The sequence below is a fragment of the Chrysochloris asiatica genome, unplaced genomic scaffold, assembly GCF_000296735.1.
Source record: "Chrysochloris asiatica unplaced genomic scaffold, ChrAsi1.0 scaffold00032, whole genome shotgun sequence".
In the NCBI taxonomy this organism is placed as follows: Eukaryota; Metazoa; Chordata; class Mammalia; order Afrosoricida; family Chrysochloridae; genus Chrysochloris; species Chrysochloris asiatica.
Genome location: NW_006408550.1, coordinates 12,469,887 through 12,476,011, shown reverse-complemented (window position 1 = coordinate 12,476,011; position 6,125 = coordinate 12,469,887). Strand labels below are relative to the sequence as shown.

General features: G+C 43.3%; 1 protein-coding gene across 1 annotated transcript in view; it reads right to left on the bottom strand.

The window, feature by feature from the left end:
• MET (met proto-oncogene) overlaps positions 1-5,795 on the bottom strand; it is a 158,763-nt gene extending 152,968 nt beyond the window's left edge. The window contains exon 1 of the mRNA XM_006859309.1: positions 5,629-5,795. The gene's annotated coding sequence lies outside the window, so the exon portion shown is untranslated. The remainder of the gene's footprint in view (positions 1-5,628) is intronic.
• Between the last annotated feature and the right edge of the window lie 330 nt (positions 5,796-6,125).

The window sequence follows — 6,125 nt, the reverse complement described above, 5'->3', positions numbered from 1 at the left end:
TGCCTCATTTGCATATGAAAGCTGGACAGTGAATAAGGAAGAGGGCAGAAAAAACTGATGCCTATGAATTCTGGTGTTGGCAAGGAATATTGATAGTACTATGGCCTGCCAGAGTACAACTAGAATGCTCCTTGGGAGTGAGGACGGTGAGACTTTGTCTCATGTACTTTGAACATGCTGTCAGGAGGGATCGTCCGAGAAAAAGGACATCCTACTCGGTAAAGTAAAAGGTCAAAGAAAAAGGAAGACCCTCAGTGCCTCACACATAGTAATAATTGTGAGGATGGCACAGGAACGGATGTTGTTTAGTTCTGTTGTGCATGAGGTCACCATGTGTTGGAGTTGACTTGAGGGCATGTTAACAATAACAGCAACAACCATGGGTCCTTTTTTTAAACTCAGGGGTTTGGGCAACGCCTGCATCTTCTTCCTTGAGACAGTACGGGCAAGTACTGTCCCGGCACCTCCTGTGATAAACCAGGGCCTCCTTGTGCAGCTGTGCAGGTTGTACACTGCACAAATCCTCTCCTAAACCCTGCTTCACGGTATCTCCATGGATCATTCACTTCCTAATCTCCTTCAGGCCACCTTCAAATGAGTCCTTCTCTGACCTCACTCCTGAATTTTTCAATCACCAACCAATGCCTTCTGGTACTTGACAGTCCTTATTCCATTTCACCATTTCAATCTTCCTTGCAACTTGACACACAACACACTTTTTATGTATTTCTGTATTGTTTGCATCTTTCAAGAGAATGGCACAGTAAGAGACCAGGGACTTCTGTCTCTACTGCTTCGCCATAGTCTAGATTTGTGCCTGGTAGATGCTTGATAAATTATTTTGAAGAAATGACTAAATCCTCAATCCCATTCTTAGAGGACAGGAACCTGGCTTTCATTAGAATTTATGATTCTCTGATTACATTTCATAACTACTATCCTTTGTTATAAGGAGCTCTGGTAGCGTAGTGGTTACGAATCGGGCTGCGAACCACAAGGTCAGCAGTTTGAAACTACCAGCCACTCCGCGGGAGAAAGATGAGGTTTTCTGCTCCCATAAAGATTTACAGCCTTGGAAACCCTGTACAGGGTCGCTATGGGTCAGAACCGACTCGACGGCACTTAACAACAACAACAACATCCTTTGTTATATTAGGATAAATGCTTTAAAAAATCCTTTGGGACTTTATAGCCCATAGACCTTTATATGATGTCTACGGACCTTGTTGTTGTTGTTGTTGTTGTTAAGTGCCTGTATGGGGTTTCTGACGCTTTAAATCTTCACGGGAGCAGAAAGCCTCGTCTTTTTCTGTCAGAGCAGATATCAGGCTCGAACCTCGAACTTTGTGGTTTGCAGTTCCATGCTCCCTCTATGGGGGCTTATAACTACATGATTACAGAAATTAAAAACAGCAGAAACTGCCTGCATAAATACACTTGTGGAAATTTACACAATCACCGAAGAAATCTGTGTACCTGGATATGTGGATAACAAGTTAACTGTTCTTTTATTTCACTGTACTTAGACTTCTTTCTACAAATGCTACATGTGTGCTTTTCTCCCAATTACACTTTACAGCTTATAAAAACACTTCCTTCATTTTATCCTTTGAAAAGCAAAGTAGTCAGATTTTACTGTATGTTTTCATTGAAACAAATCCCACGGGGAATATACTAAACTGTTTAACACAGCTGAAGAGATATCTGAGCATGGGCTTTCTGATAGAAGGCTAGATTACAAAATTGCTCGCAGCTTCTAATCTGATAATAGAAGCACAACGCTCCACACATAAGAATGAAGCCATTTCTTGGTATACTTTCCTACAAAAAGAGACAGGGAAAACTCAAGATAGAGAAGGTGAGGAAAACTCTAGGGACTAGAAATGCTATAGTCATCATTTATCACTAACTTAAGGATCTCAACTTGTATCTCAGTGGAACACAGTACAAGTAATTCACCTTCACTGATGGCTGAGAAGACGTGATGAATGCTGTTGGAAGAGGTTGGGGGCTAGGTTCCAGGGCACAGGTCTCTTGCCTATGACATAGGAATGTTACATATTAATATCAGATTTGTCTATGTTGTTGTATCAGAAGATGACATATTCAGAAGCAGCTTGAAAATTGTAAGAGGTCTTTATATTTTAGCTTTCAGATTAAAAAAAAAATCTATTATTTAGTAGTAAGTGAGATGTTTTCTAACATTGTCTTCCTTATGTGCTAGAACTGTTGTTGTTAGGTGTCATCGAGTTGGTACTGACTCATAGCAACACTATGCACAATGGAACACAACATTGCCCGGTCCTGGGCTGACCTCACAACGGTTGCTATACCTGAGCCCATTGCTGTCGCCACTGTGCCAATCCATTTTGTTGGGAGTCTTCCTCTTTTTCTCTGACCCTCTACTTCACCAAACATGATATCTTTTTTCAGTGACTGGTCTCTCCTGACAATATGTCTGAAGTATGAGAGACGAAGTTTGGCCATCTTGGCCTCCAAGGAGCACTCTGGCTGTACTTCTTCCAACACAGATCTGTTGGTTCTTTTGGCAGCCCATGGCACTTTCAATATTCTCCTCCAACATCATATCTCAAATGCATCAATTCTTCTACGGTCTTCCTTATTCACTGTCCAGCTTTCGCATGCATATGAGGTTACTGAAAATACCACAGCTTGGGTCAGGCGCACTTTTGTCCTGTGCTCGGGTTGCTATGAGTTGGAACTGGCCCGATGACACTTAACAACAAACCACATCCCCTAATAATTATATTTTTTCCCCATTTTATTTGTGTGATATTTGTCTGGATATCTGGATTGTAAATGTTTTAAATTTCTTCATTTTTTTAAAAAAAATGTTGTTCTCCTAATATCCAGTGAATATGATGCTCAACATACAGTTAATTCACAGTTATTTTTGGTGAGACAAATGTGGGCCTGAAAGCAATTCAGTTTCTATTAACACAGAATCAAAAGAGGTCCCAAACTGACATTAGCCAGCATACCTATCATTTATTACTAAGAGGTGACTGTTTATTTTGCACTGAGCAAAGCCTATGAAGAAACTCTGCCCTGAGGCCCAGAGTTAAAGATACCAGTTTCAACATACACCAACTAGGAAAAGGAGGCTAACTTCCTGGTTTCTGCCCTTAAAGGGGCACATTTAAGAAATAGGGACTTGCATGAGCAAACACAGCAGATGAGGAAAAATGTGAAAGGCAATAGAGAAAAGAAACAAAGCTATGTCCCAGCAGAACAAGAAACATGGTACACATCATTTTCAGATCATCTTCATATAGGAAAAAAAAAAAAAAAGATCATTACTCAGCTATCATAGCTTAGCTGTAAAGGAAAACAGTGTTTTCCTGAATCCATTTGCATGGCAATGTGCATGTGTCTGGAGAGAATCATTAAGCCTAATGACAGTTAAGAAGAAACCAAGACACTGAAGTAGAGGAATGGGTGCAGAGAAAGGCTTGGAAGAAATTCTGTCCAACCAAAGGGAAAGAGAGAGGGAGTTGCTCTGAAGGGGAAACTCAACCCCCCTTTGTCACCATGGGCTTTGGTGCAGCTTTGGTGCAGAGTGTGTGTCCTGAAGGGTGTTAGCCCTGAGAAGCTACGATTCACTATGTTCTGAGATGACTACATGGGAGCAAACATTTATTTCAGTGTACTATATAGATTTGCAAAAAAAGAAAAAAAACTAGACTAGCAAGATTTTGAACTATTTTTTGCTAATAACTAAGAAAATGGACCACTGAAATGTATTTGCCTAGCCTTTATTAAAACAAAATTTAAACAGTTTTCAACATTCAAGGGAGATGTGTGCTTAAACAGAACCCTAAAAGGAAGTGATCAAATATGGATATGTCTCTTGCTTAGAAAAGTACCATTTTTCTCTTATTGTAGAGATATAAAGCAGTGGAAAGAAATATTCATTGTGAGCTTTCATATTGAGTTCCTGTGCCTAATTTTGCACATTTTTAACATCCGGTTAAACCTCATCCACTAATTCAAATGTTGCTTTGTACTTGATAATCATACTGGATGTTTCCATTAGATGTGTACAACATGCCTTCAGATCCTCCTCTATGTGCCACAAATCTCATCATGTTAAAAACAAATACATTTAAGTTAATAATTATAAAGCTACAAACTGGTAAGTCCAAAAACTGAACAGTATTTGAAAAACACAAGTATGTTTCATAGACAATCAGACACGGTTTAGGTACTACAAAATTTTCCCATGAATGATGCAAATTTTACCTGTGTTATTCAGCTGTTCAAAAAAGAATGAATACTGAATTCAGTACAGACCTGCAGCATGTGAATGGCAGTCTTCTGTTCTGCCATGGAAGTTTACATGTTTAAAATAAAGCACAATACGCTTTGAAAGGAAAGCTATATGCCTGTAAATAATCTAAATACTATTTAGTGTTTACATAAAAGCATAACTTATGTCCCAACAGCATAGAGAAGCATGATGCACATAATTTTCAGATCATCTTCATACAGAAAAAAAGATCATTACTCAGCTATCATAGCTTAGCTGTAAAGGAAAATAATGTTTTCCTGAATCTATTTGCATGGCAATGTGCATGTGTCTGGCTGATGGGAATGGCAGAATAAACCTTCACACAACACTAGGAAATGTGAACAGTCTTCTTAACATTCAGGAGAAGATCCAACTCATCTATAGTCTCTCCAGTGGCAGTTTTTATAATCTCTCATATTCAATGACCATCATAACTTGGCAATTAGAGTATCCTGATTATTTGGTCTAACAGAGCTGGCAATATTTCATTCTGCCAGAGGGCTCCTTGAAACATAAAGCAGTGATGAGGTAAAATACACTGGGCAGCTAACTATTCATGCCTGAGCCACTGGAACCCTCTCCAGCTGCCAATTTAGCAAACGACTCTTTTAAAAACATTAAAGGTATTAAATGGGAAACCCCACTTTAGAGCAAATTCTATACAGGGAGTAGTCAGTGAAAGTAGTGTCACTGGTGCTTTAATTACTGGGTCAGTACCAGTATTGGCCAGACTGCCTGACCTCTGGCTACAATCTATTTCACCTATTAAGATAGACGTCTTCCCTAGAGCCCCAAGCTACGAGAAAAGGTACGACTGGAAATGATGGATCACAGGCCCTGTGTGTTCGCCAGAAATGAAGACTCAGACCATCACAGTAGCACCTGCCCTTGAAAGGAACCCCCGCACACTACGGATAAAGCAGCGTTGGGAACAAGGAAACAGCTTGGCTCCAATCTTGCCAGCTGCATCACCCTGGGACAGGGTGACCGGATTCCTTTCGTAGGGCTGAGTCAGTTCACAGCCTTGAAATTTGCCCGTTCACCACAGTCACACATTACCCTCTATCCCGGGGCCCCCTCTCTCTCCTGAGCTATACAGGTGGCCGTCGGAAGCAAACCCCTTACACGAAAAGCCCAATTCTAGTTTCCACCTCGCCCCCTACCCACATATCTCCAGTTACTGAAGATCTTCAACTCTAGCCTATGTCCGTGGTCTTGCTCCTGAAACAGCAGACAGGTCTCTTAGGGGAACAAAGAAAGCTAACGTGCTGGGGCTAGGGCTGGGATGTGGAATCTGTAAGAGATTCTAATTTTACCTTGCGGTGCTCAGGCACCAGCAACAGCGAAATCTGCGGCGCAGGGACCACCCGCGCGCTCCGCGCCTTCTCGCACCAAGTCAGCTGTCTCCCCGCATCTGGCTCGCGCCCTCCGCTGGGCTCCGCATCTAGTCACAAAGCGCTCGGGGCGCTGCGGGCGGTGAGGGTCTCCGGGTCACCTGCGACCAGGCCAAGCCCAGCGCCCCGCCCGCCAGCCCGCCGCTGTCCCTCCGCCCTCGGCTGCCGCGCGCCGCCCGGCCCGTGACTCAGCCGGGCATCGGTGCGCGCGTCCGGGCGCGTCCAGGCGGGAAGCGCGGCGAGGCTGCGGGCCCCAGGCGCTCGCCGCCGGCCACAGCACGTGTCTATCCGTCTCGCACGCTGTGCGTCCGTTCAGTTCGCGGATCCTCAGTGGGGACCGTTGAGGTGGGGACTGGCACTAGCAGAGGGGGAAATCGGCCCCCACCCTTCCTGCCGTCCGCGCGCCACGCCTGGCCCCG